This window comes from Manis javanica, chromosome 11, assembly GCF_040802235.1.
Source record: "Manis javanica isolate MJ-LG chromosome 11, MJ_LKY, whole genome shotgun sequence".
In the NCBI taxonomy this organism is placed as follows: Eukaryota; Metazoa; Chordata; class Mammalia; order Pholidota; family Manidae; genus Manis; species Manis javanica.
The window spans coordinates 62,069,220-62,095,387 of NC_133166.1; positions in this window are offsets into that span (position 1 = coordinate 62,069,220).

The following is a 26,168-nucleotide window of genomic DNA, read 5'->3' on the forward strand; positions in this document are numbered from 1 at the left end:
GGATGGTACAACATTCGAAAATCCATTAACATCATTCACCACATCAACAAAAAGAAGGACAAAAATCACATGATCATCTCCATAGATGCTGAAAAAGCACTGGACAAAATTCAACATCCATTCATGATAAAAACTCTCAACAAAATGGGCATAGAGGGCAAGTGCCTCAACATAATAAAGGCCATGTATGATAAACCCACAGCCAACATCATACTGAACAGCGAGAAGCTGAAAGCTTTTCCTCTGAGATCGGGAACAAGACAGGGATGCTCACTCTCCCCACTGTTATTCAACATAGCATTGGAGGTCCTAGCCATGGAAATTAGACAAAACAAATAAATACAAGAAATCCAGATTGGTAATGAAGAAGTTAAACTGTCACTATCTGCAATGACATGACATTGTACATAAGAAAACCCTTAAGACTCCACTTCAAAACTACTAGAACTAATATCGGAATTCAGTAAAGTTGCTAGATACAAAATTAACACACAGAAATCTGTGGCTTTCCTATACACTAACAATGAACTAATAGAAAGAGAAATCAGGAAAACAATTCCATTCACAATTGCATCAAAAAGAATAAAATACCTAAGTATAAACCTAACCAAGGAAGTGAAAGACCTATACCCTGAAAACTATAAGATACTCTTAAGAGAAATTAAAGAGGACACTAACAAATGGAAACTCATCCCATGCTCCTGGCTAGGAAGAATTAATATCGTCAAAATGGCCATTCTACCCAAAGCAATTACAGATTCGAAGCAATCCCTATCAAATTACCAACAGCATTCTTCAAAGAACTGGAACAAATGGTTCAAAAATTCATATGGAAACACCAAAGACCCTGAATAGCTAAAGCAATCCTGAGAAGGAAGAATAAAGTGGGGGAATCTCACTCCCCAACTTCAAGCTCTACTACAAAGCCACAGTAATCAAGACAATTTGGTACTGGCACAAGAACAGAGCCACAGGCCAGTGGAACAGATTAGAGACTCCAGACATTAACCCAAACATATATGGTCAGTTAATATTTGATAAGGGAGCCATAGACATAAAATGGGGAAATGACAGTCTCTTCAAAAGATGGTGCTGGCAAAACTGGACAGCTACATGTAAGGGAATGAAACTGGATCACTGTCTAACCCCATACACAAAAGTAAATTTGAAATGGATCAGACTTGAACATAAGTCATGAAACCATAAAACTCTTAGAAAAAAAAACACAGGCAAAAATCTCTTAGACATAAACATGAGTGACCTCTTCTTGAACATATCTCCCCGGGCAAGGGAAACAAAAGCAAAAATGAACAAGTGGGACTATATCAAGCTGAAAACCTTCTGTACAGCAAAGGACACCATCAGTAGAACAAAAAGGTATCCTACGGTACAGGAGAATATATTCATAAATGACAGATCTGATAAAGGGATGACATCCAAAATATATGAAGAGCTCACACACCTCAACAAACCAAAAGCAAAATATCCAATTAAAAAATGGCAGAGGAGCTGAATAGACAGTTCTCCAAAGAAGAAATTTAGATGGCCAACAGATACATGAAAAGATGCTCCACATCGCTTGTCATCAGAGAAATGCAAATTAAAACCATAATGAGATATCACCTCACACCAGTATGGATGGCTACCATCCAAAAGACAAACAACAACAAGTGTTGGCAAGGTTGTAGAGAAAGGGAAACCCTCCTGCACTGCTGGTGGGAATGTAAATTAGTTCAACATTGTGGAAAGCAGTACGGAGGTTCCTCAAAATGCTCAAAATAGAAATACAATTTGACCCAGGAATTCCACTTCTAGGAATTTACCCTAAGAATGCAGCAGCCCAGTTTGAAAAAGACACATGCACCCCTATGTTTATCGCAGCACTATTTTCAATAGCCAAGAAATAGAAACAACCAAAGTGTCCATCAGTAGATGAATGTATGAAGAAGATGTGGTACATATACACAATGGACTATTATTCAGCCATAAGAAGAAAACAAATCCTACCATTTGCAACAACATGGATGGAGCTAGAGGGTATTATGCTCAGTGAAATAAGCCAGGCAGAGAAAGACAAGTACCAAATGATTTCATTCATCTGTGGAGTATAAGAACAAAGAAAATCTGAAGGAACAAAACAGGAGCAGAATCACAGAACCCAAGAACGGACTAACAGTTACCAAAGGGAAAGGGACTGGGGATGATGGGTGGGAAGCGAGGGATAAGGGCAGGGAAAAAGAAAGGGGGCATTACAATTAGGATGTATAGTGTTGTGGGGGGGTACAGGGAGGGCTGTACAACGCAGAGAAGACAGGTGGTGATTATACAGCATCTTGCTACACTGATGGACACTAACTGTAGTGGGGTTTTGGGTGGGGGGACTTGGTGAGGAGTGAGTCTGGTAAACATAGTGTTCTTCATTTAACTGTAGATTAATGATAGCAAAAATAAATAAATAAATGAAGGAAGGAAGGAAGGAATGAATAAATAAATTTTTTAAAAAAGAGTAACTGAATGTTGGCTACATTTACTAGGCTATTTACCATGCAAATAGTGTTGATTTCCAGCTAGCAAACTCAAGATCTAGAAGGATAAAGCTGATTTTATTCCTGATCTCTAAGCAATCTATAATCTCTTCTATTTCAATAGAACACCAGTTCCCCAACTTCTTTATTGGATCTTCTTCTAAGGTGAACATTGATGTATAATTTTTTTACATCAAAAAGACATAAATGGAATTCTAAATGTCCTATTTACATAGAACTTTTGTTTTTAAAAAAAGCTTTTACATTTATGTTGGCTTTGCTTTCAATTTGCTTTCACATTATTGTTATTTTCTTACTGGCAGTTATTTTTTTTAATTTTAAGATATCTTTTCTTTTATTAAGGTATTATTGATTTACAGTCTTATAAAGGTTTCACACACAAAAAATGTGGTTACTACACTCACCTGTATTATCGACTCCCCCCCCAATACCCTATTGCAGTCACTGTCCATCAGTGTAGGAAGATGCAAGAATCACTATTTGCCTTCTCTGTGCTACACTGTCTTCCCCATGATCACCCACACACCAGGTGTGTCAATCATAATACCCCTCAATCCCCTTCTCCCTCCCTCTCCAACCATCCTCCCACACTCCTCCGCTTTGGTAACCGCTAGACCCTTCCTGGAGTCTGTGAGTATGCTGCTGTTTTCTTCCTTCAATTCTGCTTCATAGTTATACTCCACAAATGAGGGAAATCAATTTGCTACTTGTCTTTCTCCACCAGGCTTATTTCATTGAGCATAATATCCTCCAGCTCCATCCATGTTGTTGCAAATGTTAGAATTTGTTTCTTATGGCTGAATAGTATTCCATTGTGTATATGTACCACCTCTTCCTTATCCATTCATCTACTGATGGACACTTAGGTTGCTTCCATAACTTGGCTATTGTAAATAATGCTGCAATAAACATAGGGGTGCATATGTCTTTTTTAATCTGAGAAATTGTATTCTTTGGGTACATTCCTAGGAATGGAATTCCCAGGTCAAATAGTATTTCTATTTTTAGTTTTCTAAGGAACCTCCATAATGCTTTCCACAATTGTTGAACTAGCTTACATTCCCACCAGCAGTATAGGAGGGTTTTCCTTTCTCCGCATCCTCGCCAGCATTTGTTTTTCTTAGTCTTTTCAATGCTGGCCATCCTAACTGGTGTGAGGTGATATCTCATTTGGTTTTAATTTGCATTTCCCTGATATTTAGTGATGTGGAGCATCTTTTAATATGCCTGTTCACCTTCTGAATTTCTTCTTTGGAGAACTGTCTATTCATGTCATACACCTATTTTTTAGTTGGACAATTTGCTTTATCATTGTTGAGGCATATGAGTTCTTTATATATTTTAAATGTTAACCACTTGTTAGATATGACATTTACAAATATATTCTCCAAAACTGTAGGATGTTTTTTTGTTCTATTGATGGTGTCCTTTGCTATACAGAAGATTCTTAGTTTGATATAGTCCATGTGTTCATTTTTGCTTTTGTTTCCATTGCTTGAGGAGATGCATTCAGGAAAATGATGCTCATGTTTATATTCAAGAGATTTTTGCCTATGTTGTTTTCTAGGAGTTTTATGGTTTCATGACTTACATTCAGGTCTTTGGTCTATTTTGAATTTACTTTTGTGTATGGGGTTAAACAATAATCCAGTTTCATTCTCTTGCATGTAGCTGTCCAGTTTTTGTAACACCAGTTGTTGAAGACACTATCATTTCCCCATTGTATGTCCATAGCTCCTTTATCATATATTAATTGACCGTATATGGTTGGGTTTATATCTGGGCTTTCTATTCTGTTCCATTAGTTTATTGTTCTTTTCTGGTGCCAGTACCAAATTGTCTTGATTACTGTGGCTTTGTAGTAGAGCTTGAAGTTGGAAAGCGAGATCCCCCTAGCTTTACACATCTGTCTCAGGATTGCTCTGGCTCTTCCAGGTCTTTATGATTCCATATGAATAGTAGAACTGTTTGCTCTGGTTCTTTGAAGAAGGCTTTTGGTATTTTAACAGAGATTACATTGAGTCTATAGCTTGCTTTAGGCAGGATGGCCATTTTGACAATATTAATTCTTCCTATCCATGAGCACAGGATGTGTTTCCAGTTATTAGTATATTTTTAAATTTCTCTCATGAGTGTCTTGTAGTTTTCAGAGTGTAGGTCTTTCACTTCCTTGGTTAGGTTTATTCCTAGGTATTTTATTCTTTTTGATGCAATTGTAAATGGAATTGTTTTCCTGATTTCTCTCTCTGCTAGTTCATCATTAGTATATAGGAATGCAACAGATTTCTGAGTATTAATTTTGTATCGTGCAACATTGCTGAATTCAGATATTAAATCTAGTTGTTTTGGAGTACATTCCTTAGGGTTTTTTATGTACAATATCATGTCATCTGCAAACAGCGACATTTTAACTTCTTTACCAATCTGCATGTCTTATATTTATTTGTGTTGTCTGATTGCCATGGTGGGGACCGTCAGAACTATGTTGAATAAAAGTGGAGAGAGTAGGCATCCTTGTCTCATTCCTGATCTTAAAGGAAAGGCTTTCAGCTTCTCACTGTTAAGTATGATGTTGGCTGTGGGTTTGTTATATATGGACTTTATTATGTTGAGGTAGTTGCCCTCTATACTCATTTTGTTCAGAGTTTTTATCATGAATGGATGTTGAATTTTTTTGAATGCCTCTTCAGCATCTAAGGTGATGATCGTTTGGTTTTTGTCCTTCTTTTTGTTGATGTGGTGGATGATGTTGATGGATTTTCTAATATTGTATCATACTTGCATCCCAGGAAGAAATTCTAATTGATCGTGATGGATGATCTTTATGATGTATTTTTCAATTGAATTTGCTAATATTTTGTTGACAAATTTTGCATCTATGTACATCAGGGATATTGGTCTGTAATTTTCTTTTTTTGTGGGTCTTCACCTGGCTTTCATATCACAGTGATGCTGGCCTCTTAGAATGTGTTTGGAAGTATTCCCCCTTTTCTACTTTTTGTAAAACTTTATGGATGATGGGCATTAGGTCTTCACTTAATGTTTGATAAAACTCAGCCATCTATCTGGTCAAGCAGTTTTTTTCTTATGTAGTTTTTGATTACCAATTCAATTTTGTTGCTGGTAATTGATCTGTTCAGATTTTCTGTTTCTTCTTGGGTCAGCCTTAGAAGGTTGTATTTTCCTAGATAGTTGTCCTTTTCTTTTAGGTTATCCAGTTTTTTAGCATATAATTTTTCATAGTAATCTCTAATTTTTCTTTGTATTTCTGTTGTGTCCATAATGATTTTTCTTTCTCATTTCTGATTCTGTTTATGTATTAGACTCTCCTTTTTCCTTGATAAGTCTGGCTAGGGGGTTATCTATTTTCTTTATTTTCTTGAAGAACCAGCTCCAGCTTTCACTGACTTTTTTTCCAGTCTCTTATTCTTCTCAATTTTATTTATTTATGCCCTAATCTTTATTATGTCCCTCCTTTTACTGACTTTGGGCCTAATTTGTTCTTCTTTATCTAGTTTCATTAACTGTGACTTTAGACTGTTCATATGGGATTGTTCTTCTTTCCTGAGGTAGGCCTGTATTGCAATACAAATCCCTCTTAGCATGGCCATTGCTGCATCCCACACATTTTGAGGAATTGAATTATTGTTATCATTTGTTTCCATATATTGCTTGATCTCTGTTTTTTTTTTGGTCCCACACATTTTCCAGTCTTGAATTATTGTTGTCATTTGTCTCCATATATTGCTTGATCTCTATTTATATTTGGTTTTGATCCATTGGTTATTTAGGAGCATGTTGTTAAGCCTCCATGTGTTTCTGGGATTTTTCATTTCTCATGAGTAATTTTCATTTTCATTGAGTAATTTATTTCTAGTTTCATACCTCTGTGGTCTGAGAAACTGGTTGGTACAATTTCAATCTTTTTTATTTTACTGAGGCTCTTTTTGTGGCCTATTATATGATCTATTCTTGAAAGTATTCTATATGCCCTTTCGAAGAATGTGTATCCTGCTGCTTTTGGGTATAGAGTTCTGTAGATGTCTGTTAGGTCCATCTGATCTAATGTGTTGTTCAGTACCTCTGTCTCCTTACTTATTTCCTGTCTGGTTGATCTGCCCTTTGGACTGAGGGGAGTGTTGACATTTCCTAAAATGATTGCATTGCATTCTATTACCCCTTTTAATTCTGTTAGTATTTGTTTCACATATGTATGCACTCCTGTGTTGGGTGCACAGATATTTATAATGGTTATACCTTCTTGTTGGATTGACCCCTTTATGATTATGTAATGTCTTTCTTTATCTCTTGTGACTTTCTGTGGTTTGAAGTCTATTTTTGTTTGATACAAGTACTGCAATTCCTGCTTTTTTCTCCCTTTTAGTTGCATGAAATATCTCTTTCCATTCCTTCACTTTTAGTCTGTGTATGTCTTTGTGTTTAAAGTGAGTCTCTTGTAGGCAGCATAGACATGGGTCTTGTATTTTTATTCATTCAGTGACTCTATATCTTTTGATTGGTGCATTCAGACCATTTACATTTAGGGTGATTAATGATAGGTATGTACTTATTGCCATTGCAGGCTTTAGATTCATAGTTACTAAAGGTTCAAGGTTAACTTTCTTACTATAAGAGTGTAGTTTAAATCACTTAGTATGCTATTGCAAACACAATCTGAAGGTTCTTTTTTTCTCCTCCTTTTTCTTTCTCCTCCATTCTTTATATATTAGGTATCATATTCTGTGCATTGTATCTATCCCTTGACTGACTTTGGGGGTAGTTGATTTAATTTTGCATTTGCTAAGTAATTAATTGTTCTGCTTCCTTTACTGTGGTTGTATTACCTCTGGTGACAGCTATTTAGCCTTAGGGACACTTCCATCTATAGCAGTCCCTCCAAAATACATTCTAGAGATGGTGAAATTCTCTCAGCTTTTGCTTAACTGGAAATTGTTTAATCCTTCCTTCAAATTTAAATGATAATCTTGCTGGATAGAGTACTCTTGGTTCAAAGCCCTTCTTCTTCATTGCATTAAATATATCATGCCACTCCCTTCTGGCCTGTAAGGTTTCTGCTGAGAAGTCTGATGATAGCCTGATGGGCTTTCCTTTGTATGTGATCTTATTTCTCTCTCTGACTGTCTTTAATAGTCTCTCCTTTCCCTTGATCTTTGCCATTTTAATTATTATATGTCTTGATGTTGTCTTCCTTGTGTCCCTTGTGTTGGGAGATCTGTGCACCTTCATGGCCTGAGAAACTATCTCCTTCCCCAAGTTTTCAGCAATTACCTCCTCAAAGACACTTTCTATCCCTTTTTCTCTCTTTTATTCTTCTGCTACCCCTATAATACAAGTATTGTTCCATTTGGATTGGTCATATATTTCTCTAAAAATTCTTCCATTCTTAGAGATCCTTTTTTCTTTCTTTGCCTCACCTTTTCTGTATTCCTCTTCTCTAATTTGTATTTCATTTATTGTCTCCTCCACCATATCTAATATGCTTTTAAAACCTTCCATTGTATGCTTCATTTCTGATCCTGTGTTTCAGTGAGTGGATCTCCAACTGAAATTCATTCCTGAGTTCTTGAATATTTTCTAGACCTCCATCAGCATTTTAATGATTTTTATTTTGAAATCTCTTTCAGGAAGATTCATGAGGTCGGTTTCACTTATTTGACTCCTTCTCTGGTGTATTTATAACTTTGCTTTGAACCAGTTTCCCTTGACATTTCATATTTGCATGTGGCCCCCTCTAGTGCCCAGAAGCTCTACCCTCTGGAGATGCTCAGCCCCTGGAGCAATGTCAGAGGTCACAGGGGAGCATTTTGTTCCCTGGGGAAAGGAAAGTAGTGTTTTCTGCTTACTGGCTGCTATGCCTGTCTCTGCTGACAGAACCATTTGGTCAAACACACAGGTATAAGTCTCTATATTTTGCATTTGTAGCTGCTGTAGACACATTTTCCCTCTGGCTGGCCTAACGCCAGGGTAGGGTTTGCCGGTTTGTTAGCCAGGTGTGGGCTGGCCAGGAGGAAGGTACAGCAGGCTGTGTATCACAGAGGGACACCTTGGAGCTCCATAGCCAGCCAGGGGACTGGAGCACCTGAAGATCGTGAAAGTTCCCAACCTGCTGGGCAGAGTGCAGGTGGACAATTTTGTCTACCTGTCCTTTCTCCTGAGTAGTAGTATCTGTGCAACCCTTGCCCCTTTAGCAACCCTCTTGCTATAGGGGATTCTCTCAGAATGGCTGCCTTTCTTTTGTCCCAGAGCAGCCAGATATAGATCCCTGTTTTCCACAAGTGGCTGGAATCTCATTCTCTCCAGGTGTTCTGCCTGTCTCAGCTTTCCAACCCCAGTAATCACCAGAGCACCATGCAATGTAGGTTCGTGCTCCCAGAGAAGATCTCCAGGGATGGGTGTTCAGCAGTCCCAGGCCTCCACTCCTTCCCCACTCTGTTTCTCTTCCTCCTGCCAGGGAGCTGAGTTTGGTGAAGGGCTTGAGTCCTGCCTCATCACGTCTTTGGTAGGTCAGCCTGCTCCATGAGGTCTGTTCTTTTCTCCAGTTGTATGCAGTCTGTTGCCACCTTCTTTCCTGTTGCTCTTTCAGGATTAGTTGTATTAATTATATTTTTGTATTATATGTAGCTTAGGAAGAGGCCACTGTCTCACCTCTCATGCTGCCATCTTTAATCCCAATTCTCACTTTCATATTGTTATATATTTTTTTAGCCTCAGCCTATTGTACAAATTAATAATAAAGTGGCAGGTGTTAGCCTAATAATTTTTTAGATGCAGATAAACTTTATAGAGGCAGTATTGATCAAGATCATATACAGCACAGCACAGTTAAAACTGAAATTCAATTTATCCAATTCCTTGACCTCAAGTAGCTTATAGTCTAGTATGAGAGAGACAAGTAAACAAGAAATTAGACCCACCTCACAGATCTGGCTGCAGCCACCTTGGGAGACCACCTAGTAGTGGCTCATAATCGGGGAGGGAACTAAACAAGAACTTCTGGAGCAGAGTGACAGATGGGTTTTAAGGTATGAATGTTGCAGGCAGAAAGAACAGCATATTCAAAAAGAGAGAAATATGATTGTCCAGGGAACCACACTTAGTTCAGAATGGTTGGAGTGCAAATTGTTAACATCAAGGAAAGAGCTGAACCTGGAGTTTTAAGCTAGGACCAATTAGGACAGGTTTTTTTTTTTCTACAAGTGCAGGAATATGGCCTTCATAACAAAAATACAGAGATCTCACAAGATCATCTCTCATCGAATTGAAACAAATATGATATGTTAATACCTCCTTACCTCTTAAACCAATACCAAAACAGAAGATGACTAGAATATAGTCCCCAAACAATCAAGACTAGAGCACCAAGACATTACCCCTACTTTACCTGAGAAGAGCATTTCAGTTTAAATGATAATTACACACAAACATGAAGAGATTTTCCCAATTTCATCCTGTGCTCAAATAACTGCTCTTGCAGGAAACCTACATAGTCACATTGGTCACTAACTCCCAGGACTAACTGATGAATGGCTGCTGTGTTTTCAGCCAGCTGTACTTGGTCATTCTGGTGGAATGTGACTGACAAATGATTGGATTTTCTGGACAACTTAAGAGTTTTCTTTTCCTTTCCCTTCTAGGAGAAAATTAACTTGTAATAAGATTGCATTTTTCAATATTTATGCATTTTATTCTCCCCAAAACACACATACATATATACACACACAGTCATTTGGAACTAGGTGCCTTCCTACACTGGCAAACACACACACACTAATAGTAAGTGGATGCATATATCAGAATGGCGCATCCATAATATATAACAGTAATAATTCCTTATATTTGCATAGTACTTTTTATTTATTATTTATAGACATCTGCTCCCAAAAAGAATGTAAGACAGCTATAGCACTTTATAATTTATAAAGCACTCCATCTTAGAACAACTCTGTAAAGTAGGAAGAACAAAAATTTATCTTTTTGTCAGGAAGAAAGGGTAACTGAGGCTCAAAAACTATTCTATAAGCCAGATCCAGAACTCAGAAAGCCTTGAGCTGTGTTCTTTTCAGTTACATTTGGCCATTTCCTCTAACAAACTATGCCTCAACCAGCTCTCCTTAAGGACATCTGAGAAATAAAGTAGTGAGAAATCATCCAAACATGAGAACATATTACAAATACTCTGCTCTTAATCTCTGTTTCCACTCTCAGTCTCTCAAGTGTTAAGAGGCATTGCTAGTATTTATTGAGTGCCTAGGCTGTGACTAGCTCTGTTAAAAGTATTTCACCTGCATTACCTCATTTAATCCTCACAACAGCCCTGTGAGGTAGTTAATAGTAATTCCATTTTATGGGCGAGAAAAGTGAGGTAGAGAAAAGTTAAATAACTTGCTCACATGACAAGACTAATAGGTTTTAAAGTCAGATTTCAAACTCAGACAGTTTTAAACAAAGATTCACCTGTTTAACCACTATGCATTTGTTCTTGCCCCAGAAATTTCTCTCCAGAAAATGTCACAAGAAAGAGATTGTGCCGAGAGTTTTTCATATATATATATATATATCACACAAGTGTATATGTGTACATAATACTCACACACACACACACACACACGTATATATATATATGTATATGTGAATTTTTATGTGCTGGATTGTTAAATACACTTCTAAACCTGAGTATCTAATGATTGCTACCCAACTTTATCCAAGCATTCTTGACCAGATGAGGGATAGACATGTCCCAGGTTGACTCTGGATCATTAGAGACACCAGAAAGAGGAAAGAGTAAGAGATTAAAATATAAATAAAAGAGACAAAGCTCTTGGATAAAAATAGATAGTAAAAAAAAATTCACAGGGAAAATTTTATATTGATATTACCTTCAGATAATCGTAATTGCCAAGGAAAAAATTGCAATAACCATAGCTGAAATGTAGAATGACTGAAGAATATGTTTTTAAATTGATCTATGTATGAAGGAGACTGCTGTTTGCCTACCCAATATCCATTTCTCTCTTCTTCCTGATTAACTGAATTCACACTTTTGGTAGATGCATAATGTGTTTAGATAGAAAGAGAGAGAGGAGAAGGAGAAGCAGGTAGAAGAGGATGAGGAGGAGAAAATATTTCCACACTTCCTTGAAAATAACAGTGGCCTTATGAGACAGTTCTGGCAAATAAAATACAAGAAGAGGCTGTTGAGGACACTTTTGGGTAAAACCCTTAAAAGATGCCCAACTGGCTGATGGATGCCCTCTTCCTCTGCCCTATGCCTTCCTCTTGCAGGGAATTCAGATATGAAACCAAGAATGAGTCACCTATCTTGAGACTGAGCAGACAGACAAGAGGCTGTATTCTGACACAAAGGAGCTCGCCACACTACCAAGGGTACCAAACCTACCTTAGGTTGGAAAAACAAAACCCCTAATTTTCCAAGCCATTATTTTAAGTTTTATTGCTCACAGCTGAATGCAATTAGCAACTGATGTACCATGCCAAGCTAACCTGTACATATGTTAAGATGAATACACAAGTTTATTCCAGTAAGATAACAAAACCCCAATGGGGTTTTTCTGAAATTGATGTCATTATTTGTTGAATTACGCCAGAATATGTAAAGCTTTCTTGCTTTTATTTTCTATTAAAATGATTAAAAATTTTTATCCTTTTATCAACTTGTCAGAGAACAAATAGGACCATGAATAATGACTTATAATATATGCATGACTCCCCCAAGTATTTTTCAAAATCCTACCATGCATTTGACAATTATAATTCCTTCCTCCAGAGACAGAGGGTTAAGTATTGGAGTGGCATATGTACCTTGTCTCCCTTTCCCAAGCCCAATCCTCCTCTGAGACTATATTTATACCCCCATTGGGTAACCTGTGGGTTTAAGCAATAATATCCCTAAATGGGTAGGGTATTTCCACAGTACTGGCCAACCAAGACAGAGGCCACTCACAAATAGGTCATCCTTGTACTAATTACCTTCCCTGACATAGGCAAGTGAGGGTCATCAACTTTCACCAGTTCACGATCTATTTCCTCATACCCACATATATTGTTCTATTTAAGATACATGCCTAAATGCCATTCAAGATATTGTAGTCTCACAGCAAGGATATGTGATGGATACTAGTTCAATTTACCAATGTCAAAATCAATCTCATATGATATAAAAAATTCCTTCCTAATTACATTGAGAATGTCCTTGTTTGACACAGGAGTAATCAAAGTATGAATTGAAATTTAAGAACATCAACACTTACACAACAAAACCAAGCCATGGACATAATGTACTTGTCATATAATAACTGGAGATAAAGACAAGAGTGATTAAGAAAAAAATTAGAATATCTTTAGAAGGAGAGTATATGAATACAATAACTACAAGAACTTTTTATATTTAAATATTTAGAAAGCACTGATAATTTTAAACAATAGTAAAAGTTTAATAGAGACCCTTTTTGGTGGATTAAATATGGCAGCATGAGAGGTGAGACAGAGGCTTCCTCCTAAAAGTGCATATAATATGATAATATAATTAATACAACTAATCCTGAAAGAGCAACAGGAAAGAGGACTACATCAGACTGCATACAACTGAAGAAAAGAATAAACCTCATGGAACAGGGTAATGTACCAAAGCCATGGCCCGGCAGGACCCAAGCCATTCCCCCACCCCAGTTCATCAGTGGGAGGAAGACAAACAATGGAGGGAGTGGATGCCTGGGACTGCTGAACACCCAGCCCTGGAGATCTACTCTGGGAGAATGAACCTACATTACATGGTGCTCTGGTGATTAGGGGGTTGAAAGCTGAGACAGGCATAATACCTGGAGAGAATTATATTCCAGCCACTTGTGGAAAACAGGGATCCATATCTGGCTGCTCTGGGACAAAAGAAAAGGTTTTAAAAGCATATTAGATATGGTGGAGGAGACAATAAATGAAATACAAATTAGAGAAGAGGAATACAGAAAAGGTGAGGCAAAGAAAGAAAAAAGGATCTCTAAGAATGGAAGAATTTTTAGAGAAATATATGACCAATCCAAATGGAACAATACTTGTATTATAGGGGTAGCAGAAGAATAAAAGAGAGAAAAAGGGATAGAAAGTGTCTTTGAGGAGGTAATTGCTGAAAACTTGGGGAAGGAGATAGTTTCTCAGGCCATGAAGGTGCACAGATCTCCCAACACAAGGGACACAAGGAAGACAACATCAAGACATATAATAATTAAAATGGCAAAGATCAAGGGAAAGGAGAGACTATTAAAGACAGTCAGAGAGAGAAATAAGATCACATACAAAGGAAAGCCCATCAGGCTATCATCAGACTTCTCAGCAGAAACCTTACAGGCCAGAAGGGAGTGGCATGATATATTTAATGCAATGAAGAAGAAGGGCTTTGAACCAAGAGTACTCTATCCAGCAAGATTATCATTTAAATTTGAAGGAAGGATTAAACAATTTCCAGTTAAGCAAAAGCTGAGAGAATTTCACCATCTCTAGAATGTATTTTGGAGGGACTGCTATAGATGGAAGTGTCCCTAAGGCTAAATAGCTGTCACCAGAGGTAATACAACCACAGTAAAGGAAGCAGAACAATTAATTACTTAGCAAATGCAAAATTAAATCAACTACCCCCAAAGTCAGTCAAGGGATAGATACAATGCACAGAATATGATACCTAATATGTAAAGAATGGAGGAGAAAGAAAAAGGAGGAGAAAAAAAGAACCTTCAGATTGTGTTTGCAATAGCATACTAAGTGATTTAAACTACACTCTTATAGTAAGAAAGTTAACCTTGAACCTTTAGTAACTATGAATCTAAAGCCTGCAATGGCAATAAGTACATACCTATCATTAATCACTCTAAATGTAAATGGTCTAAATGCACCAATCAAAAGATATAGAGTCACTGAATGAATAAAAATACAAGACCCATGTCTATGCTGCCTACAAGAGACTCACTTTAAACACAAAGACATACACAGACTAAAAGTGAAGGGATGGAAAAAGATATTTCATGCAACTAAAAGGGAGAAAAAAGCAGGAATTGCAGTACTTGTATCAAACAAAATAGACTTCAAACCACAGAAAGTCACAAGAGACAAAGAAAGACATTACATAATCATAAAGGGGTCAATCCAACAAGAAGGTATAACCATTATAAACATCTGTGCACCCAACACAGGAGCACATACATATATGTGAAACAAATACTAACAGAATTAAAAAGGGTAATAGAATGCAGTGCATACATTCTAGGAAACTTCAACACTCCCCTCAGTCCAAAGGGCAGATCAACCAGACAGGAAATAAGTAAGGAGACAGAGGTACTGAACAACACATTAGAACAGATGGACCTAACAGACATCTACAGAACTCTATACCCAAAAGCAGCAGGATACACATTCTTCAAAAGGGCACATGGAACATTTTCAAGAATAGATCACATAGTAGGTCACAAAAAGAGTCTCAATTAATTCAAAAAGATTGAAATTGTACCAACCAGTTTCTCAGACCACAAAGGTATGAAACTAGAAATAAATTACACAAAGAAAATGAAAAATCCCAGAAACACATGGAGACTTCACCACATGCTCCTAAATAACCATTAGATCAATGACCTAATAAAAAAAGAGATCAAGCAATATATGGAGAAAAATGACAACAATAGTTCAACACCGCATAATCTGTTGGACGCAGCCAAGGCTGTGTTAGAGGAAAGTATATTGTAATATAGCCCTACCTCACGAAAGAAGAACAATCCCATGTAAACAGTCTAAACTCACAGTTAATGTAACTAGATAACGAAGAACAAATGAGGCCCAAAGTCAGTAAAAGGAGGGAAATAATAAAGATTAGGGCAGAAATAAATAAAATTGAGAAGAATAAAACTATAGAAAGAATCAATGAAACCAAGGGCTGTTTCTTAAAGAAAATAATAAACAAAATAGATAAACCCTTAGCCAGACTTATCAAGAAAAAAAAGAGAATCTACACACATAAACAGAATCAGAAATGATAAAGGAAAAAATGACTATGGACACCACAGAAATACAAAGAATTATTAGAGAATACTATGAAAAATTATATGCTAACAAACTGGATAACCTAGAAGAAATGGAAAACTTTCTGGAAAAATACAACCTCCCAAGGCTGACCCAAAAAGAAACAAAATCTGAACAGATCAATTACCAACAACGAAACTGAACTGGTAATAAAAAAACTATCTAAAAACAAAACCCCAGGGCCAGATGGTTTCACCACTGCATTTTATCAAACTTTTAGTGAAACCTAATATTCATCCGTCCTAAAGTTTTCCAAGAAGTAGGAGAGGGGGGATTACTTCCAAAGTCATTCTATGAGGCGAGGATCATGGTAATATGGAAACCAGGCAAAGACACCACAAAAAAAGAAAATTACAGACAATATTCCTGATGAACGTAGATGCAAAATTTCTCAACAAAATTTTAGCAAACTGAACCAAATATATATCAAAAAGATCATCAACCATGATCAAGTAGGATTTATTCTAGGGATGCAAGGATACTGCAGTATTAGAAAATCCATCGTCATCCACCACATCAACAAAAAAGGACGAAAACCACTTGATGTTTGCCATAGATGCTGAAAAAGCATTTGAAAAAATTCAACATCCATTCTTGATAAAAACTCTAAACAAAATGGGTATAGGGGGCAACTACCTCAACATAATAAAGGCCATTTATGACAAACCCACAGCCAATATCATACTTAACAGTGAGAAGCTGAAAGCCTTTCCTTTAAGATATGGAACAAGACAAGGATGCCCACTCTCTCCACTTTTATTCAATATAGTTCTGAAGGTCCCCACCATGGCAATCAGACAACACAAAGAAATAAAAGGTATGCAGATTGGTAAAGAAGAAGTTAAAATGTCACTGTTTGCAGATGATATGATATTGTACATAAAAAACCCTAAGGAATATACTCCAAAACTACTAGATCTAATATCCAAATTCAGCAATGTTGCAGGATATAAAATTAATACACAGAAATCTATTGCATTCCTATATGCTAATGATGAACTAGCAGAGAGAGAAATCAAGAAAATAGTTCCATTCACTATTGCATCAAAAAGAATAAAATACCTAGGAATAAACCTAACCAAGGAAGTGAAAGACCTATACTCTGAAAACTACAAGACAATCATGAGAGAAATTAAAAAATATACTAATAACTGGAAACACATCCCATGCTCATGGATAGGAAGAATTAATATTGTCAAAATGGCCATCCTGCCTAAAGCAAGCTATAGATTCAATGCAATCTCTGTTAAAATACCAAAAGCCTTCTTCAACGAACTAGAGCAAGCACTTCTACTATACATATGGAATCAAAAATGACCCAGAATAGCCAAAGCAATCCTTAGACAGATGTATAAAGCTGGGGGGATCTTGCTTCCCAACTTCAAGCTCTACTACAAACCACAGTAATCAAGACAATTTGGTAGTGGCACAAGAAAAGAATAATAGACTAATGGAACAGACTAGAGAGCCCAGATATAAACCCAACCATATATGGTCAATTAATATATGATAAAGGAGCTATGGACATACAATGGGGAAATGACAGTGTCTTCAACAACTGGTGTTACAAAAACTGGACAGCTACATGCAAGAGAATGAAACTGGATTATTGTTTAACCCCATACACAAAAGTAAATTCAAAATAGACCAAAGACCTGAATGTAAGTCATGAAACCATAAAACTCCTAGAAAATAACATAGGCAAAAATCTCCTAAATATAAACATGAGCAACTTCTTCCTGAACGCATCTCCTCGAGCAATGGAAACAAAAGCAAAAATGAACACATGAGATTACATCAAACTAAAAACTTCTGTAAGGTGAAGGACACCATAAACAGAACAAAAAGTCATACTACATTATGGTAAAATATATTTGTAAACAACATATCCGATAAGGGGTTAACATTCAAAATACATAAAGAATGCACAGGCCTCAACATGCAAAAAGCAAATAAGCTGATTAAAAAATGGACAGGGGATATGAACAGAAAATTCTCTAAGGAAGAAATCCAGGTGGTCAATAGACACATGAAAAGATCTTCCACATCACTAATCATCAGGAAAATGCAAATTTAAAGCACAATGAGTTATCACCTCACACTAGTAAGGATAGCCAGCACCAAAAAAACTAAGGTCAACAAATGCTGGTGAGGATACAGAGAAAGGGGAGCCCTTCTTATACTGCTGGTGGGAATGTAAGCTAGTTCAACCATTGTGGAAAGCAATATGGAGGTTCCTCAAAAAACTAAAAACAGAAATACCATTTGACCTGGGAATCCCACTTCTGGGAATTTACCCAAAGAATACAACTTCTCAGATTCAAAAAGACATATGCACCCCTATGTTTATTGCAGCACTATTTGAATAGCCAAGATAGGAAGCAACCTAAGTGTCTATCAATAGATGAATGGATAAAGAATAGGACATATGCACAATGGATACTATTCAGCCATAAGAAAGTAACAAATCTACCATTTGCAACATGGATAGAGCTGGAGGATATTATGCTCAGTGAAATAAGCCAGGCAGAGAAAAACAAGTGCCAAATTAGTTCCCTCATTTGTGGAGTGTAACAATGAAGCAAAACTGAAGGAACAAAATGGCAGCAGACTCACAGACCCCAAGAAGGATCTAGTGGTTACCAAAAGAGAGGGGTGGGGAAGGGAGGAAGAAGGGGATTGAGGTGTAATATGATTAGTATACATGATGTGAGGTGTCACGGGGAAGACAGTGTAGCACAGTGAAGGCAAATAGTGAATTTGTGGCATCTTAGCACACTGAAGAACAATGACTTCAATGGGGTATGGGTGGGGACTTGATAATACCGGTAATGTAGTAACCACACTATTTTTTCATGTGAAACCTTCATAAGAGTGTATATCAATAATACCTTAATAAAAAAAAGTTTTTAAAGTGCCAGGCATTATGTTAAGTGCTTTATGTGTATCATTTCATTTACCTTTTCTACCTATAAGGTAGGTAATACTTTAGGCCCTTCTCCCATATTAAAGACAAAATATTTAAAGCTCAGACAGATTAAGTAACTATCTAGTCACACAACTAGTAAGTGGTAGACTCAAGGGTCTAACAATCCCAGTATGCCTGATCCCTCTGTGAAATTAAGCATTTCACTCTATCACCTCTTAGCAAGCAAAAGGAAATGAAAAAATAAAATAAAATCTGATTTTCTAAAATTTATTTTAATTAACTAAAATTCCAGCAAATTGCAAAATGAATTTTTTTGGCAGAGTGTGGACAGGCAGAGGGAAGAGAATGTATGTTACTTTTTGCCTTGTTTGATAGAACTAAATATGGATTAACCCTCAAGTATGTTAGCAAAATAAAGTTAACATATATATTAAAATTTTAAAAGCAATCACTGCTACACTAAAAGTAAAATGTATAACTTCAAAACCAGCAGTGTTCAAAATAGAACAAAGCAAATTCTATCAATTCAACAAATTCAAGAAAAATAAAATAAACTATAAGGCAGATGTGGCAGACGACATTTTCCAAAGGCATTCACGCCACTGTATATACCATCCCATTTGTTGTTCTTAAAATGTGTTCACGCATCTCCATTGTAGGATGGAGTCTATGTTCCCTTTCCCTGGACCTGAACGGAACTTCAGAAATCTTCAACTAAAAGAATTGCGTGGCTGTATTTGTTTCATGACTTGTGAGGCTAGGTCATGAAAGAAAGACTTCTTTTCTACCTGGCTCTCTCCCTCAGGACACTGGCCCTTCAGACCTAGTTACCATATCACAAGGAGCCTGAGCCACAAGGAGGCCATGTGAGGAAGTTCCATCAAAAAGCCCCAGCTCGGTTCCCAGTCAATAATGTCGTTAACTACCAGACATGAGTGCTGAGCTTTCGAATGATCCCAATTGAGAAATAGAACATCATAAAACAAAGAAAACTCATTTCTACTCTGCTCTATTTGAATTCCTTAGCTACAGAAACTGAGGGATTAATTTTAAAAATTACTATTGTTCTAATCCACCAAGTTGAGGGATAATTTGATATGGAGCAACACGCAGCTCATAAAACAGAAAATAAAAACATATAATTAGATGGCAAGAACAAATCCAAACATATCAGAAATCACAATGAATATAACAAGGATTAAACTCTTCTATTAAATAAATAGGAAAAATTAAAGTCATCAGAAGATTGAAAATAAATGGATTATAAAAAAGTATCAGGCAAATCACCCCCTCAAAATAAAATCCCATAGCAATACTAACATGACTCAGCACAAAATTAAAGCAAAAATTTGGTAAAAGTGACAAAGAAGAATACTTCATTAAAAACAATAATTGATTAAAAAACAATTATACAAGTCATAAGAAGCATAAATGTGTATTCTCCTGGCAACATGGTTTAGTAATATATAAAGTGACTGATAGTTACCATGGGGAAGGGATTGGGGTGGGTAAATGAAATAGATGAAGGGGATAAACAGGCATAAAATCTCAATCATAATATAGGTTAGACATGGGAAGAAAGTACAGCAAAGAGAATATAGTCAATAGTTCCACAACATTTTTCTATGTTGACAGATAGTAACTACACTAGTTGGGGTGGGGATTTAATCATGTAGATAACTGTTGAATCACCATGTTATTATATATGAACTATGTCAATAAAGTATATATATAACTAAATTTTACATATGTAATAAAAAATATGGAAGTCTATACAGATTCTACTCATAATAATACCTACATCTGTGACAAAGGTGAGGAGACTAAATTTGACAGCATTAAGTACAAATAAGCCATTCTTCACAACACACACACACACACACACACACACACACACAACTGTTAAGATAGGTGGAAATACATACAACTTAGATTAGCTAAATAGATGAAAACACTCTGAGATAGCCGACCTGTATTTCCAATATTACTTTCATTCCAGCATTATTTCAACAAAATAACTTCAAGGGAAACACAAATAAGAATACGGTGACATAAAGTGAACTATCTCTATCCTATAAGCATTTATTTGTTCAACTGATATTTGGAATTATACTATATGCCACACACTGTGTTAGGTGTTAAAGATAGAAATGTGAATATGACAGACATAGTCTCTTCTCAGGGCTTACTATTTAGTAGAGGACAGAGACTCTGAACAAGAAACCTATGAAGGACTAAAAATTTTCAAATTATGTAGAGATTCTGAAGGAAATAATGACATAGTATAAGAAGAGGGGAGCTTACCTTACATAGGATGATCAGGAAAGGCATATCTAGGTGTCTTGCCTAAGTTTCAGCCCCAGACAAGTTCACTATGGCCTTAGTGAGAACAAGAAATAACAATAGAACATTCTTGGGGTAAAGGGGTTTATACCCAATGGTAGGTTAAGCACTAGAATCACATCAGCATCCTGCAGTCTGCAGGTCCATGATCCACTTGCATCTCTGCCTCTGCCCAGAGTGCTGGGTGGCACTCTTTATATAGTAACTCAGTCAATAATAGCTTATTGACTACAGGAGTGGAAGAATTAGCCTAGCAGCAGACCAATTACATCATCAAGTAGTTTAGGGTCAGGTGAGGATGCTGGCCATAGGAACTTCTATTTTCACCACATTAAGGGAAAGAGATTGAATCAGAGACTAAAATTATGATAATAATTAACCAAGAAACTACTTTTTACTCTGGCAAAGATGTACAAATAGGAAAATTTCTACCTTTGGTGTCTTGCCAATGGGTTTCAGCCCCAGGCAAGTTCATTATGGATTCAATGTGATAAAAGAAACTGACAGCAAAACGTTCTTTGGGGTGAAAGGGTTTATTACCCAGCTCGTTCTTCCAGTGGTAGGTCAAACACTAGCATCTCTGCCTTCACCCAGAGCACTGGGCAGAGCTCTCTACATAGTGTAATAATAGCTTATTGCTTAAAGGTGTGGAAGTGGTAGCCTAGCAACAGGCCAGTTACATCATCAGGTGGTTTAAGTTCAGTAAGGATCCTGGCCACAGGAACACCAACTTCCCCACACTCCACCCTTCCAGGATTCTCACCTTACAATCTTCTGCAATGGTCCCTGGGAGAGAAATCTGAAGCACTGTAACCAGATTCCACAATGACAGAGGATAACAACAACTTAGAGATAACAACAAAAATTAAGATACAACAAGATTTTGATAAAGGTAATAAAAATTGTAATAATCCTCAAGACAGAGAAGGTTCCTAATAACAAAAATTATAATAATCCTCAAGCCAGAGGAAGTTTCCAATACACAAAGACCTTAGGGGCAATAAGACACATGTTTTAATGACACCAACATAGGCAAATCTTGTCCATTAGGTAGAATGCATGCAAGAGAGTGGTCCTGTGATAGGACTGTAGCAGAAAGGGGGTCCCTTCCAGGTCTAGTATACCATATTTTACTCCTTTCCCCATAGGGGTTACTGAAGGGTCTATATTATAGTGCTACTGGAGGTGCATGCACCAGCCATAATGAAGAAACAAAACTCCCCAGTAAGATGCTCCTACCTTCTGGCCATTCAGGATATATGACTGTGCCTTTGACAGCCATTCTTATGTTATTCCAGGAATACACAAGAGGCCAGCTTCCAGGCCTTGTCCCCAAGGTGCCAGGAGAGCCAGCCATCATTGGTCCATGTGTCGAAAGGTCCAAGGCCATGTCAAATCAATGGAATCTCCAGGGTTCAGTACAGTTGGTGCTGGCAGGAAGATGTTATTCTGGAGGCCAAACCTCAGCTTCAGTGATTTTTCCTTGATTTGTACTTGCAGTTGTATAGGGGAGGCAGCCATATGTGCTAACATGTCTACAGGGCTCAGGGCTTCCTTTCGGGGTCTCTCATTCAAATGCTGTAGCACAGTCCATAAGCAGACTGACCATCCGTGCAAACTATTTGTATCTGATATTAGTCCAGATTTTAACAAGCCACTGTGCCTCTCTATCATGCCTGCTGCAGAAGGATTGCATGGCATGTGAAACTTCCATTTGATTCTCAGCTGTCTCACCCATTCTTGCAGTGTACACCCAGTAAAATGGGTGCCCTAATCACTCTCAATTACCTGTGGTCAGCCATAGGCAGCAAAGAGATGCTCCAGACCTCTTTTGGTCATCTGCTGGTCTGCCCAACAGGTAGGAAAAGCAATCAGAAGTCCAGTAGCTGTGTCCACACAGGTCATGGCATACTGATATCCTTCTGACACAGGTAGAGACCCACTATAGTCTATCTGCCACCTGACGAGGGGTATAGGCCCCTAGCTATTGTCCCATGTTGCTGTGGAACTCGGTGTAAGTCCCTTTTGGAGCACATGACACATTCCTGCCAGGCTCTACTAACTTCTTCAAAGGCCAAAGGCAAGCCCGACCAACGGGCTACAGCCCATATTGTCTTTTGCCCCGCATGTGTTGGTGTAACCATTGGGCTACATCAGAGGCAGGCTTTCCTTCTAACCAATGCATCTGGGCCAATTTATCTGCTTCATCATTTCCTGGGGATGCCAGTAGCAAATGACCTGTCACATGGTATACTGCAATTATTTTAGTCTGACCACAGGCCCATAAGTCTTGCCACAATTCTTGCCCCCAAAGGGGTCGATGACCAACCAGCCAGTTGGCATGGTACCAGGTTGGTAGCCACAAGGTCAAGCACCAATAGACAGCCCAACTGTCAGTGCAGACAACTATAGGGGAGGGCCCCTGGCTGGTGACAAGCCACACAGCCCACAACTCTGCCCATTAGCTGCTCTTCCCCTCACCATCTTCCATCCATATTGTCTCAGTCTTAGGATGGAAAGCTATGGCCCTGCATTTTGGGGGCTGTCCATGGCTGGAGCTGTCTGTTTACCATGCACCTTTGGGTTTAGGGGCTCTTCCCTCCTGATAGGGACTGTCTATTACTAATGGTTCAAAAGCAAGCTCTTCCTGCTTTTCACTAGTATATGTCACCAGCCCCAATAAGCATTAGAGTTCTTCACTCAAGGAGCTACTAGAGAGAGCACTATGCTGCTGTAGGTAAGCACCCCACTTGGCCAGTGTGAGTGTTTGTGCCACACCACTCCTTGGCTTTTGGGTCCAGTCTCATACCCACCCCAAGATGGGATAGGTGGTTATTACCTTTATCGGGGCCATTCCAATATTGAGTTCTATAGCCAGCAAGGCATGATACATGGCAGCCAGTTGTTTTTCTATCAAAGTGTATAATACCTCTGCCCCTTTCCAGAGTTGTGACCAGAATGCAATAGGTTGGCGAGTTCTTTCAAACCACAGCCAGAGACCCCAGCCATATACATATTCAGTCACATGAACATCCAGCTCACAGAGCCTTAGTGGGTCTATCACACTCAAGGCCTGCACAGCCTTGATTGCCCTTTTTGCTGTAGTAAAGGCAGATGCACATGTCTCATCCCAGTCCCACCTGATGCCCTTTCATACCTACCAGTATAAGGGCTTCAGAATTTGTGTCAAGTGAGAGATAAATACTCTCCAGTAGCCTGGAAGACCCAAAAACTCCTGTAGCAATGCCACAGTTGTAGGGGTAGGAAAGGCCTGGACTTTATCTATAACTGCTCCTGGTATAACTTTGGTCTTACCTGACCAGACGACCTCCAAGAATTTGACAGACAAACCAGGTTCCTGAACCTTGGTACTGTTCACAGCCCATCCTTTCTCCTGTAAATGTTGCAGCAGTCTAGGTGCTGCATCTTCTAGATCTGAAAGAGAATCGGACGTGAGCATGACATCATCAATATAATGGTACAGCTGCATTGTTGGTGGTTTCTCCTATGTAGCCAAGTCCTGGGCTACAAGTCCATGACAGATGGTGGGGCTGTGAAGGCATCCCTGTGGAAGGATGATGAAAGTCCATTGCTGTCCTTGCCATGTGAAGGCAAACTGTTCCTGACTATCCTGCTCAATGTCAATGGAAAAGAAGGCATTAGCAAGATCTACCACATAATGGTATGTTACTAGTTCATGGCTGAGGGTATCCATCAAGGCTGCAATAGAGGGAACAGCAGCATACATAGGGGGTATGACTTTATTCAGTTCTCTGTAATCTACAGTCATACACCAGGAGCCATCTGGCATTTTTTACTGGCCACACTGGAGAATTGAAAGGACTATGGGTGGGCTTTATAATACCCACCTTTTCCAGCTCCTGGAGAGTTTCTCCAATCTCTTTATGCCCTCCAGGCAGTTTGTATTGTTTGATATTAGTCATCCGCTGAGGCACAGGCAAAGCTATGGGTGGGTGCCTAGCATGTCCCCTCAGAACTGCCATCACCACATGTATTCTCAGACTGAACTCACCTGCAGTGGTCTGCAACCATAGACCCTGCAGGATATCAATCCCCAAAATATACTCAGGGATAGGAGATATACATGCAATATACTCTTTTGGGGGTAGATGCCCTATTCACAAAGGGATTTGGGCTTTTTTCACTATGATAGCCTTACCCCCGTATCTATCTATGATAGCGGGGGTCCCCAGGAACCACTCAGAATTACCATGAATCAGTGAACATTCAGCCCCTGTGTCCACTAGAGCCAGAACATGTTGTATGTTCAGTGGGGACCAATGGATAGCTATTTCAACATATGGCCTCCAGTCCCCGCCGGTCCCTCAGGGAAGATGCCTCAACCTTCCCCTCAGTCAAACTGTGTTCCCCAATCATCTTCCTGTGTGGGCTCAAGTGATGTTGGCTCGCTCTCCAGCAGGAAGTCTTGCAAACACACAGGCCGGACTCGTGGCTCTGTCTCTGACCTCTGCCTCTTTGGTCTTAATGGCTGGAACTGCTGCTCTGGTTTCAGCTGTTGCCATAGCTCTAGTAAGATCCTATTTGGCTTCCCATCTAATTTCCTTCCATCTGCTCCTGCCCATATTAAATCATCCCACATCTGGACCCTCGTAACCTTCATGGGGTCCTTTAAATTCTTCTTGTGAGCAGCAGACTTTATTTCTTTCCAGGTTCTCATTGCTTCAGCCTATCCTAAATCTACTGTACATGTCACCTCACTTATGGGATGCCCTAAGTCAGGGGAAAGAATGGCCACTAGAGACCCAAAAAAGGGTGTGGGAGCCATTTGAAGCACAATATTTCTCATCCCAGTAGTGAAAGTCTCTTCATCTGGGCCATAATTCTCTGGATTATAGGTGGCATTTCTTGGAGAGAACCACCAAGAGCTGCTCTTGTAACACCAGTTGGACTCAGCATACATCTACCATCTAACAGGAGAGGATGGTAGATCACTCGAATTGGGCCACACAGCATGAAGTGCAGCCATAAGCCAATCGAGGAGGGAGTGATTTCCTGGGATCTGATGTGCACTTTGTAACTGCTGCCTAAAGGTGGGCTGAACTATCAGGGAAGCCACCTTTCCCATCTCTGATCCTAACAGAGCAATTCCATCCACCCCTAAGTCCCACAGACTCAGGAGCCAGCTGATATTGACTCAGAGGGCTTCTGCCTAAACCGGGAGCCCAAATCCACCAGCTCAGCCTGAGTATAGGGGCGGACCATAGAGTGCT